This window comes from Rhinopithecus roxellana, chromosome 12, assembly GCF_007565055.1.
Source record: "Rhinopithecus roxellana isolate Shanxi Qingling chromosome 12, ASM756505v1, whole genome shotgun sequence".
NCBI classification, from domain to species: Eukaryota; Metazoa; Chordata; class Mammalia; order Primates; family Cercopithecidae; genus Rhinopithecus; species Rhinopithecus roxellana.
In genome coordinates, this window is record NC_044560.1 from 92,788,116 (window position 1) to 92,801,562 (window position 13,447).

At 48.8% G+C, this 13,447-nt stretch overlaps 1 protein-coding gene across 3 annotated transcripts in view; it reads right to left on the reverse strand.

Moving 5' to 3' along the window:
• The window catches only part of HIVEP3 (HIVEP zinc finger 3), a 158,277-nt gene extending 145,909 nt beyond the window's left edge, over positions 1-12,368 (reverse strand). For 2 of the 3 annotated variants that reach the window (XM_030942859.1, XM_030942857.1), the window contains exon 1: positions 12,309-12,353. The gene's annotated coding sequence lies outside the window, so the exon portion shown is untranslated. Of the gene's footprint in view, positions 1-12,308 lie in introns of all 3 variants that reach the window. The other variant, XM_030942858.1, reaches the window with a different exon arrangement.
• Between the last annotated feature and the right edge of the window lie 1,079 nt (positions 12,369-13,447).

The window sequence follows — 13,447 nt, forward strand, 5'->3', positions numbered from 1 at the left end:
ATCTTCATGAAGACAGGAAAGAAATAACTGAAAATATGCTCATTAAATCTGCATCTGGCACCCAATTTGGCAGGGTTGCCAAAATTTTGTAAGACTAGAATTAAATTAGCAAATTGCAAGTAAAATGGTTTTAAGCAGGCATGATGGAATTCATCAGGGCCAGGTGGAAGCTCATGGGGGAAGGGAGTCAGGAAAGCCCACATCCCCGGGGGGTGGGAAAGCCTGGCCGGGAACGGAAACGGAAAAGAAACAAACAGAAATGACCCAAATCCTTAAGATTTACCCTTGGAAAGTGGTGGTAACAAAGGCAGCCCCACACTGCAAGGTGGCCAGAGGCTCCTTCTGAGAGCCAGGAGGTGTGGCTGGGCAGCACCCGGTTAAGGATGGCAGCTCTTCAAAAGAAGGTCAAGAAGAAAGAACCCGAGAGACTGCCAGGGAATGGGAGGGGTGGGTGCTTTAGACTGGTGGCCCCACAAGGGCAGACACGTGGACGGTGACGTGTGTTGACACTGCTGAAGCACCACTGCGTGCTTACTGATCTCACAGTCAGGGAAAAACACTGGGATGGGCATGGCGGGGGCAGGGGAGGTACAGACTCTGAGGAAGGAAGAAGAGGCTAGAGGCATTTCCTGGGCACTTGCTAAGTGTTAGGCACTGTGTTAAATATTTGTCAAGTATTATGATCTCATGTAATCATCATAACAATCCTGTAATGTAAAAATTTTTCTTTTCTCTTTATTTTCTTGGGCTTTCTTTTTTGTTTTCTGTGTTTATCTTTTTTTCTTAAATAAAGAGATATTTAAAGTAAGAAGTAGACAAGTCTTGCGTCATCCTCGCAAAGCCTATTCCCCAGATGAAACCACCAGGCATAGTTCACTGGGCATGTTCCCAGGCTGTTTCCCCGAGCGCAGAAACATTTCTACATGTGCACACACAGACTTAACTGTTTAACTTTTTCTACATAAAAATGAGATTGTCCTAAACATATTCTACAGAAACCTTTTTCCAGTTAAGAATACATTCTTAATATCCTCCCACATTAGGACCTGAAGGATCATGTCTTTCTTTCAAAATGGCCACAAAGTATTCTCTGGCACAAATGCACCATAAACCTTTTAAGCATTGTCTCTGCTGGACACTGAAGTCATTTCCAATTTCTCTCTTCTACAAACAATGCTACAAGGGAGTACCTTTGTACACATATATATTTGAGTACATATTTTTCTATAGCCAGGGAATTGCTGGACCAAAGTAGGTACAGTCAGCCCTCTCTATCTGTGGCTTCCATATCCATGGATTCAACCAATCAAGGATCAAAACTAGTTGGAACAAAAATTCCAGCTGGGTGCAGTAGCTCATACCTGTAATCTTTGGGAGGCCAAGGCAGGTGGATCACCTGAGTTTAGGAGTTCGAGACCAGCCTGGCCAACACAGTGAAGTACCGTCTCTACTAAAAATACAGGAAATTAGCTGGGCATAGTGGTGCACACTTGTAATCCCAGTTACTCGGGAGGATGAGGCAGGAGAATCGCTTGAACTTGGGAGGTGTAAGTTGCAGTGACCTGACATAGTGCCATTGCACTCTGGCCTGGGCAACAAGAGTAAAACCCCACCTCAAAAAAAAAAAAAAAAAAAAAAAAAAAAACGAAAACAAAAAACAAAATCCACAAAGTTCCAAAAAACAAAACTTGAATTTGTTGTGTGCCAAGGACTATGTGATCCACATAAATGAAGTGATATGTAGGCAATGTATTAGGTATCATAAATAATCTAGAGATGACTTAAGTATACAGGAGGATGTGTGTAGGTTATGTGCAAACACTACACCATTTTATATAAAGGACTTGAGTAGCTGTGGATTTTGGCACCCTCAGGGGGTCCTGGAACCAATTCCCCATGGATACCAAGGGATGACTGTATATGCATTTATAATTTTCATTGATACCAATCTAGATTCTCAAGGCCCTTTGGCTCTTGCCAGTACCAGATCTTCTCTATTTTTTTTTTTTTTTTTTTTTTACATTTTGCTACCTCTAGGCAATAATAATCTCATTTTTAATTTACAATCTTTTGGGTTTTTTAGTGGCTAGAGCATTAGTCGTATATTTATGGGCCATTTTTACATCTGTGTACTATCCGTTTATCTTTTGCACATTTTTTAAAACTTGGCTATGTTTTTAGTTGGTTGATAGAACAATAATTTTCTAACTAATAATTCTTTAAATAATAACTAATACATAGCTTTCTATGCACCTGGCACTGTTCTGGGTTCCTGACAAACTTCACAGCATTGACTCAAAGCCCTGAGAGGTGGTCACAGCAGTCCATGTTTATAGCCAAGGAAAGGGAGGCTCAGAGATGTCAAGTAACTTGTTTGAGGTCACACAGGTCAGATAAGAGCACGGCAGAGTCTTAAGGACTAGTTAAGCCAACCACTTCATCACCAATTAGTTGTTTCTGAAGCCTTCCCACACATCCCTTGCCATCTAATCCACAGAGAAAGAAAATTCTCCCTTAAAATTTCCCTCTCTGTTATTTATCCTTTGCTTTATTTGCAGAGCCTTTAAGAGAGTACTATTCTCATATGCCAGGAAAGGAAACTGAAGTCCAGTTTCTGACGAGAGGTTATCACAGCATGGAATTGGTCCCTAACCCTGACATGCTTGGGGACGTGCCTGGAGGAGTGAGGAGCAGGATTTGGGATGGGGTAGGACTGACTCATGGGGCCGAGGATCAGGGAAAGTGGAGGCGGAGGCAGGGCCTGGGATGGGAAGAGTTTCAAAGAGCAGGCCAGGCAGTCTACAGGACTCACCCCATGAGCAACGTGGAGCGGTGAAAGGCTGGGATTAGGAGTCAGGTGAAGATCGGCCTAGTGAGAAATCATCATCAAATCAGAGGGTGTCCCACCTCACCGGGCATTTCCACTGACCAGGCACACTGACCAGTGAAGAAGCCTGCCCTGTGGGGTAACAAACACGCCTGTGTCCATGCAGGTGCTGGCAACTCCGCGTGTGAAAGCCATGTTTGACAAAAGGGTTTTTGGTCTTTAGCGGCATTTTAAAATAAGGTTCTTTTTTAGCTCCTAAACACCAATGTCACATGTGGGTTTCTGGGTTACAAATCCACCATTGATCTGTCACATGAGCTTGGTTACCCTCGTCTCAATAAGCACACACAATACTTCTGCCTCCCATGAGCACCGCACGTAGGGAAGGGAGAAGGATCATTTGCATGGCATTTTTCTTCTGAGGAAAAAAGAAATTAAGCTAACAAAGTGGGAAAAAATGTGAGAAACTGACATGCTGAAACTAACACGCAGAAATAAGTTTTGAGTCACTGTTGATTCACGTTAATTTTTTAGCTTTGACCTCAGATAACCTTAGCATTTCCCCAAATGTTTTTCTGTGGAACTCTTCTCCAGCCACTCTGCATGTGTCTAAATGTGTGTGTGTGTGTGTGTGTGTAAAACATATATATATATATTTGTTCTCTGATCAATTAATCTTAAAAAGTTGCACATAGTACCCACCTCTACACACACACTCACATTCACAACCCTCACACACACACACTATTTTGCAGATACCCAATGCACTTTTGCATATTAAAGACTGAGAATTCCTACAGGATAAGGGTCTTTACTGGCCATTGGACTTTCATTTTCTCCCTGTAACACATCTTTAGACCCCATGGCACTTGTGGTCTACAAACACACCATGGGAAAAGCTGGACTGCTTTATTTCATAAGATCAGAGCTTGCTTAAAATAAAGAGCCCAGATATCCTACCCTTTTAAAAAACAGATGGGTTCTAATCAACCCATGATAATGATGGTTTCCTGCCCACCTGGGCATCTTGTGCCTCTCCTAGATTTCAGGGTGACACCAAATGTTCGCAAGCCAAGGCAAGAAACCGTTAGGAGGCCAGGTGTCCCAGACAGACTGAGCTGTGTGGTTCAGCAGTTGCTGGGTGGGCCTGGATCAATCCCTTGCTCAGTGGCTTTCAGCCCAAGGGTCCCCAGAGACTCACCTAAGCCAACTCACTTGTTTTGTGAATGGAGAATGAGGCACTAAGCCCCTCAAATCCCTGGCCCCTGTTCTCTTTCATCCACTCCATGAGACACCTCTCCCTGGGCCTAAATGTTTTCTACTGCGAAAGAAAACCAGATCACCTTTAAAGCTTTTCCAGCCCTCTGACTCTTCTGACTCTGTTCTCCTTGCACCTACTCCTTCCCAGCTATCAGTCACTGCAATTCATTATATAGATATATAGTCACATGATATAGCTCTACAAGTAAAACTATGTTTCTGTCTGTTATAGCATCGAGTGAAATTGAGTTGGTGAACCTTCACCAAATACAAAGGGCATACTTGGCATAGGTTAAAATGTAAGTTATATGGTATACATGAAATTCACTTGGGGCAGTCCCTGGGGGAGACATCTCCAACAGAAAATTCCTCTGCCAGTGTTGTTACAGGCACTGGTTTATAATTTTGCTCCTTCTCACACAGGCAACTCGGGATAGTATGCTTGGGGTGACCAGTAGCAGAGATTTAATTACTTACTGACTCTTTATGGCTTTCCTAAGCAATCCTGAGGAGGACAGCTAGTGGAAGTGTATGTGGATTCATTCATTTATTTTTAAATAAAATGTTCATTTTGGAATAGTTTTAGATTGACAGAAAAGTTGCAAAGATAGAACAGAGACCCCATATATCTTCTACCCAGTTTCCTTTCATGTGAACATCTTACATAACAGGTATATTTGTCAAAACTAAGACATTAACATTGGTACATTACTAGTAACTATTTCACCAGTGTTTTCACTAATGTCCTTTTTCTGTTCCAGAATTCATGCCAGTATAGAACATGGTATTTAGTTGTCATGCCTTCTTCATCTGTGGATTTATTATTGTTTTCAAGAAATAGATACCATTCTCTACTGCATGCAAGGAGGTATGCTGGGTACTGTGGTGGATCCCAGCTGCCCTGCAGGGAGAAACACAGTGTCCAGTGGACAGCAAGTCTGGGCTTGAGTGTCCACTCTGCCCCTCATTTCTGATACAGTCCTGGGCTTGTCACCCCACATCTATAGTTCTCAGGTTCCCCAACCGCAGTCTGGAGATAATACCTTCCAGCTTGTGACAGAGCTGAATGAGACAGTCTACATGGAAAGACATTTTGAAGGCTTAAAGCCCTATCCCATGTGGCTCACTATTATTATTATTATTAATGTTGCTGTAACGATTATCATTAAGCAGACTTGATACACTGTTTCCAAAGCAGGACAGCCCAGAGACTGAGCTGTCTGACCGAGCTGACCCTTCCAGCTTCAAATGAGATGTTTCCATAGACCTCCATGTGCCGCATAGAGAAAGGAAATTTTCCTTAGTCTGTTCAGTTCTATATTTCCTTTACGGCTCCACTCATGGGACACCATATCAGTGATACCTTCTCTGACCATCCTACAGAAAAGAACCTCTGAGGCCGGCCGTGGTGGCTCACGCCTGTAATCCCAGCATTTTGGGAGGCCAAGGTGGGCAGATCACTTGAGGTCAGGAGTTCAAGACCAGCCTGGCCAACATGGTGAAACCCTGTCTCTACTAAATATACAAAAAGTAGCCAGGCATGGTGGCGGGCGCCTGTAATCCCAGCTACTTGGGATGCTAAGGTGAGAGAATCGCTTGAATCCAGAAGGTTGTGGTGAGCAGGGATTGTGCCATTGCACTCCAGCCTGAGTGACAGAGCAAGATTCCATCTCAAAAAAAAAAAAAAAAAGAGAGAGAGAGAGAAAGAGAGAGAGAAAAGAGCCCTTGAATCCCTCCCCATGGCATTCTCTAATTTCCCACCCTGCTTTGTGCTTCTCCATGGCACTGACCCCCATCTGATACATTCCCTATTGCCGTGTTCCTTTGTTCACGATTGGCCTCTCTCCACTAGTCTATGAGCTGCCTGAGAGCCCCAATTGTGGTCTGTTTTGGTCACTGCTGTACTCCAGTGCCTACAGCAGCCCCTGACATATAGTGAGGGCTCAATAGATGTCTGCTAAATAAATGACTATATGTTTGGTTTTACTCTGTAATCTCTTGCCTCCACCCTGGTAACTTGAAAACAACTCTTTACACCTAAACATACTGTTGAATTCAAATAAGAGCAAAGCTATTTGGCTCAGAGCCCTTTGGGTCTTCTTTAAGAAAAAAAAATAGGGTAATGCCTTTCTTTTAATTTAATTTAATGTCATTAACGTTTTTTTGCCTGCCCTCTTTCCCATAAGTGGCTCTGCCAATTAGAAACCACAGTCTCTTCCTTGTCCAGAGCCTGTCTGCTGGCTTCCTCACACAATCAATTCCAACAGAGTCCAGGCTAGAAAAAGCTGGTAAAATCCCCACACCCCCACACGCAGCCAGTTCACTTCCTTACTGTATTCACTCAGCACTTGCACATCAAAGGCCTATGGACTTCTCAGAGCAGGAAGAAACCCAGGGGATCCCGCAGGCCAGCCTGCAGCTGAGGACACTGTGGTTCAGACAGGGGAGTGAACTGGCAAATGACACACAGTACTTAGTGGCAGTTCCAGGAACAGAACCCAGGACTCCCAGCTCTGTACCCTGGCCCCGATTCCTTTGTGGGCTGGAACCATCTCCCCATGCTCACCTTTCACCAAGGGACACGTACGTGCTTATTACCTGCAGCTCTAATCTGATTGTCTGCCTACCCTGACCATTCCTGGGTATTGGAACTTGGGAACCAATGGGCTGAGATGACTCTCCAAAGCAGCAGTGCACCAGGCAGCAGAGTTAAGAGCCAGACAGAAAGGAAATGGGGGTTGTATTTGTTCAGAGCCAGGTACTTCATATGATCATCTCAACTAACACTCACAGTACCCTGCAATGAAAGCATTAAACTGCATTTCATAAATGAAGAAAATGAAACACAGAGAACTTAGAAATGCAGCAAATTACGCAGTAAGAAAAGGGCGGGACCAGCATCAGAATCAAGCAGAATCAAGTTCCTCCTAGTAAGAAAGCCCTTGTTCTCTCTGCCTGACCACTCTATCAGAGATCCTAAGGCCTAGATAGCACTCCAGAGCCTGTTGGGCTGGGTCCCTAAAAACAACAAAATATTCCTCTGGGGAAGTAACCAGAATGATCCCATTCTAGAGATGAGGAAATTGAGACCTGGAGAGGAAATGCAACTTGCACATGGCCATGTGGCTTGTGGGTGGTGGATTTGCTCAGCTCTGAGCTTCTTGGGGACACAGGCTCTCTCCTAGTGCTTAGCCCAGAGCTGAGCCCCCGGAAGGACCCAATCCACTGTTGAATAAATGAATAAACGACAGTAAAGTGAGAAGCACAACCTCCCGAGACTCCCACAAGTTGGGTGTTTACACCCCAATTTCCCCACATGGTGGCCTCAGGAGCAAGAGACCAGGCTGATATAGGTGAGTACAAGCCTGAACTCACACTGATATCCAAAGCTCACATCCTCATCTCTGAGCCCATCGATCTGTCAGAGGCATGGGAAGTGATGCTGGCCCTGGTCCCCATTCAGCCCCTCAGCTCTCCATGGAGCAATGGTTATGCAATGAAGAGGTTTAGGAAGATGGTGGAGCTGGTAATTCTTTCACCCAAAGGCTGATGCTTATGGCATGGAATGTACCTTCCTCCCAAAGGCTGGTGTTTGGGGCAAATTGGTCTATTTTATTGCCCCTTTTAGGAGCAGCTGATTCATTTGCAAATACTGCAGTTTTTATTATTCTCATTAATTTTTCATCCTAACAACTGAAACTAGTTATTGTTTATGGTTCACCTACTAAGTGCCAGGCACAGGTATCTAATGAGACATCTGTCACCCTGTAGGTAATTGTGAGCATTCCCACATCACAGATCAGGAAGCTGAGGTTTAGGAGATGCAAGGCAAATAGGAAAGGCACAGGGCTAGAAAGCAGGAGATGTAAACTCCGGTCTGTGGGACGCCATCGCTCATGCTCCTACCATGTGGCCGTTGTAGGTCCAGGACAAGGGGGTCGGAGCCACAGCCAAGGACAGATGGAAATGGGAGGCAGATGGAAGGCCTGCCTGACTTCCTGGGCCTCCTGCTGGCTGGGCTTCTCATCCCAGGCAGAACATCTAGCACCGGGGCACCTCTCCACATGCCCACATGCTGTCCCCAGACTCTCCCCAGACAATCAGGGTGGAACTTGGAGCTCTTCTGTTCAAAGCCCTCAGGTGACAGCACCTGGCACCCCTGGTTAAGAACCACTGCTCTCAATTCTCAGACCATTTTCTCACAACTACACCCTTTTCTGGAAGGTTCTAAAACATTTCTTAAGAAATTTGTTAATTGATTTACAAAGAATATCACACCTCAAAACCCGAGACCTTCCAATTCTAAGATTATCAACCAAGCAACAATAACTCATTCAGAAATGCATGTGAAGGTTCGTCTTTATTAACCATGACAATTATTCCCAAAGAGCATGATGTTTATAAAAAGGACTGTGGAGCCCAGAGTCCTGGGTTTGAGTCCTAGCTCTGCCGTTTACCAGCTATTTGACCACAGGCAACTCAACTCAACCCAATAGTTATTAAAAGCCCACTATGGACCCAGAGCCCTGGGCTGGGAAGACTAGGGACACAGAAGCAGACAAAAAAAGTCATGATCCCTCTTAGCTCTGAGTTCCTCATCTGTAAAACAGGAACCAGCAGTTACCAAGTGCCTACTACATGCCGGGGTCTTGATGTGCATGCTTTCACTTCACCCCACCAACAGCCTTGGGAGGCAGGTTCTCCTGTGATCCTGCTCTGCAGCAGAGGAAGCAGGGGCTCAAGGGGGTGAAGTGGCCTGGGTGAGCCTGCGGCAGTGTGTGGCAGTGTCTGCACTCTTTCCATCCCATCCCCCGCTTGGCAGATTAGTCCACAGAGTGAACAGGATAATAAGGGAGAGTGCTCTGCAGCCGATCAGGAACCGCACAGATGTATGACATCATGGTTATTAATAATGGAAGCAGCACAACTAATTCACGATCCTTCCAGATGGACCACCTGAATGGTCTCCTGCAAACCTCCTGCAAACACAGCATCGAATTCTGTAACAGTAGAGCTAAGAGGGGCCTTAGAAGTCTGACCTTCTCCTCATTTACAGGGGTTGGGGATGGACAGCTCTAGAGGGAAGCCCCACCCCACAAAGCCCAGGATGCACTGTTTGGCTTTAGTGATTGAACCAGGAAGATAAGTAGGTCTCAGATCAAACACCAGCAGTTACCCGCTCCAAAGGGTGCTGGCAAGAAAATCAGCAGCGAACTGCAAGTATGGCCTCTTCCTGGTCCCTAGCCCAGCTCCTTTCTTCTACAGGGCCTTTGTACCTGCTGTTCGTCTCTGACAAATATTCTTTCCCCAAAGCTTTGCAAGGCTGTCACTTCTTCATTACTCAGATCTCAAGATAAATGTCAGCTCCTCAGAGAACTCGCTGGGCCCCCACGTGTAGCTTCTCCCATTCCTCCCTGGCATTCTCCATCACACAGCTTTGTTTGAGTTTCTTCAGCGTGTATATGACGACTTAGCTTTAGCTGATTCACTAATATTCATTATTTCTCTTCCCACTGGAACGCAAACTCCCTGAAAGAAGGGATTAAATAGTTTTCACTGCTGTAGTCCCTAGAATGGTGCCCAGGGCCCAGCAGGCACTCTCACCAAATCCCCCCTGGATGTTGGCCTGGGTCATGGCCATTCTAGCATCTGGCAGACCCTCATTCAATAAATGCTACTGACCCTCTCCTCTATGCCAGGCCCTCTGCTAGATGCTGCAGTCCTTGCCCTCACAGTGCTTTGACATTGATTAAAACAAACAGCACAGGAGAAGCCAGAGCTGTGGCTGTCCAATCACATGCAACCAAGCAATAGCTGGCCAATATCCGCAAGTATGGCAGAAAATGGAAGAAACTGGAAGATATGAAGGAAATGTGGCATTGGGTTGGCCCTGCAAATCACTCCCATGTGCTCATCTTGGGGAGCTGGTGCCAGGCCCCCCCCCCAACCAGCTCTGGGGACATGGGGACAAGCAGACATCCCCATTGCCACAACTACCTCATAGCTGCAGCCTAGAACACAATGGGATGAATGTGTGTGTGAGAGTGTGCGTAGGAGCAGATGTGTGAGTGTGAACAAGTATACAGGATCGCATAAGCGAGAGTGCATGGGAGCAGGTGTGTGTAGAGGAGCAGGGTTGTGTGTGCAAATGAATGTACAGGATGGCACATGTGAGTGTGTTGGAGTGGGCTGTGGGTGTGTGCACGTGCAGGAACAAACTTGTGTGTAGAAATGGGTGTTTGAGTGTGTAAGAGTGCACACACGTGTGTATGTGTGCATGTGTAAGAGATGACCATGGTACCATTACCGAGCTCTTCACCACAGGCTCCACATCTGGTTGAACTTTACATGCTAAAGTCCCCAAAACGAATGGCACAGAGTAGGTAACTGATCATCACTTAATTCATTCAACAATAAATCATTTGAATCTTTATGTTTTTTAAACACATTCTGCGACGTGTCCATACAAAGCAGCAAGATTGGTTCTAGAGGAGAATTGTCAACTTCTGGATGTCATTCAATGAGGTGAGAGCACTGGATGGGGAGTCACGATGTGGTCCATGCTTTACCACTAACTACTGGGTGATCTTGGGCCACTGTTTAGCTGTGTGACCTCAGATGAGCCTCTTAACTGTTCTGGGCTTCTGCTTACTTTCCATTAAAACAGAGCAATTAGAATTTAGCTCTCAAAGTTTGGTTGCAACTGTACAACACTACATCATCTCTGTGGGTAGCCCCTGAAGCACTGTTTCCTTGGAGATCAAGCCTACTAACTTGAAAAGGGCCCCAGAGCCAACTAGAAAAAAATGCTGGGCTGGACAAAGTTAAACAGATTCTTTTATTGCAGGACTTCTCAGAGCCTTTCATTTGCCTGTATGGATTATAATTGGCCAAAAGGGTAATAGAGAGCTTGCACAATTTGCCATTCTTACTCTAACAGGGAAACCTTTACTGGTGGAACAGCTTTCAGAACTAACAATCCACCGAACACATTGGGAAAATCTGCTACTAGGCACACAAGACACTTATTAGTGACCACTTTTTTGCAGATGATGGAACAGAAAGCATGTTCTAAGTCACAGAGCAAAGCCATGACAACTACCAGCCCAGAAATCATCCAAACCACAGTTACTGGCATGTGCACAAGGCTTTACATTGACAAAACAATTTTTACTTACGTGACCTCAATCTTTCCTAAAAACATACCTCTGAGGACACTCATTCCATTTTTGATAAAACACAGCCGGAAGAGATGAAGGGGTCTGCCCAGAGTCACTAAGGGATAGACCCATAATTTGGCTCTATCAGTTTCCCCTATGTCCTTGATGAAACATCAATCAATACATTATATTTTTATAGATAAACAACTGTGGCCACTATGCAGAGATCCCTGCAGGATGCCAAGGGTGATGCCATCTGCACCTGTTTTGCAGCCACCACCACTTCTGTCTGAAGCCCAAGCACCCTGCTCTGATTAAGGGGGGTTGGGGAGGGTGCTCTCTCAGAAATGCCCCTGGAGTAGAAGCCGCTCTGGAAACACCCAGGCAGTGAGGTGGGAGTAGCTCTCTCCCAGTCGCCACACCCTCCTGACCATGCCAGGTACAACCCGATAGGATGTACCCCCAGTGCCAGGTGTCATTATGCCGGGAGGAGGGGCTCCTCGGGAAGATCCAGGGCAATGCTAGTTTAACTCACTCCCAATGAGCCCGGAGAAGTCCCAGGCTGGTGGGCTCTGACAGACTGAAACTGCATGGCCTTGGGGGGAAGCTAGGGCTGCCAAACCCATTCAGCAGCTCCTGCCGGGTGTGCCGTGTCCCACGATGTGCGAGGGTGCGAGGGGTGAGCGCCGCGCTAGGGTGAGAATCTGCACTGGACACAGGAGGCTGTACACGCCAACGGCCGTGCCAGGCGCAAGTGTGCCAGAGAAGTGTGTGAACGCGGGAACGCTTGTGTCGCCCTAGGGTGGTGACAGAAGTAGTGTCTGGGAAACGCTGGCTGAGAGCGCGTGCATCAGGCCACCGTAGGCTGCGAAGAAGCCGGGGCCCCTCACTCCAAGGGTCCCGGGAGTTGGCACCGACGCACTACTGCACGCGCGCCCGCGCCCAGCCCTCTCCCACCGATGCGGCTCCCTCCGGTCCCTCTGCCGCCCGCTCGGCGATGCCCGTCCCCTGGGCTGTCAGGCCGCGGCGGGGGCGCGGCGCGCGGGGCGCTCGTTGCTTACCTGCGGGCGGCCGCGGCTCCGCTGCTCTGGGCTGGGCTGCGCCGCGCTGGACTGGGCTGCGCTGGGCTGCGCGCCCGGCCTCCGCGCGGCTCGGCAGCGCCCGCGCGCTCGGCTCCGCCCGGCTCGGCTCCGCCCGGCGGTGCCCCGGGCGCTCGCTGGCGGCCCACGCGGCGCGGGGTGGGCGCGGGGCGGGCTGGCGGGCGGGCGCCGGCGGCGGGCGCGGCTCCGGGCCGCCCCGCGGCCGCTTGGAAGCTCCTTATTTGGGCAGTGATGTCAGGGGAAGTCGCAGGGGCCGGACCACCCACTTCTTTCCATTCACTCCCCAGAGTTTCCTGTCGCCGAGCACGGGGACCCCGCCGCTGGCCCGCGGCGCCTCTCCCTCCCGCTTGGCCTCACTGCCGGCCACTCCGGGATGCCCTCGCGGCCAGGGTCGCAGATGGGCCCGGGCGCGGCTGGCGGCTGCCAGGGGAGGGTCTCCTCGCCCGGGGAATCCCTGGCTGCCGGCGGCCGCGGGGAGGGTCTGCGCGCCGGCCTCCTCGGTGACAGGCCGTGTCACTCCGGGCGCCGCCCCTCCCTCCGCGCCCGCCCCGGCTCCCGCGCTGTCTTTTCCTCCTGGGCCCTCTAGGGAGGGCAGTCAGGGAAGCCCCGGTCGCCGCCGCCGGGGCCCTGCCGCTCGGCGCCACGCCTTGGTCGCACCCGGGCCCAGCGGGCGTCCATCGCCGTCCCCAAAGTGTGCGCTCCCCGCCTTCCCCCTGGGTGCCAGCCCGGCTCCGGGAAGCCCGCGCCTCCCCAGGCGGGAATCCGCTTTAATGAGCTCTGGGCGGGGCGGGCCTGCCAGGGCCTCCCTGGGCTCAGGCCTGGGGTGGGGGCGGGGGACACCCCGGGGCTTCCCAATGGCTTGACTTTACCAGAAGCTGCTGGATCCCGGGATTTGGGCCTGAGTCACTCTGGTCCTTGCTCTGGCCAGGACCAAGAACACTTGAGCCAGCTCCCAGCCAGGCCCCCACAGTTCTGCGGGAAGGCCAAGATCCTGAGATCTCTCTCCATGATCTGTTATTTCACTGATGCCCACCAGAGGTTATTTGGCAGAGGTCAGCCCTCTGCCACAGTGGTACCAGGACTGGCCCTAGGTTTGGCTG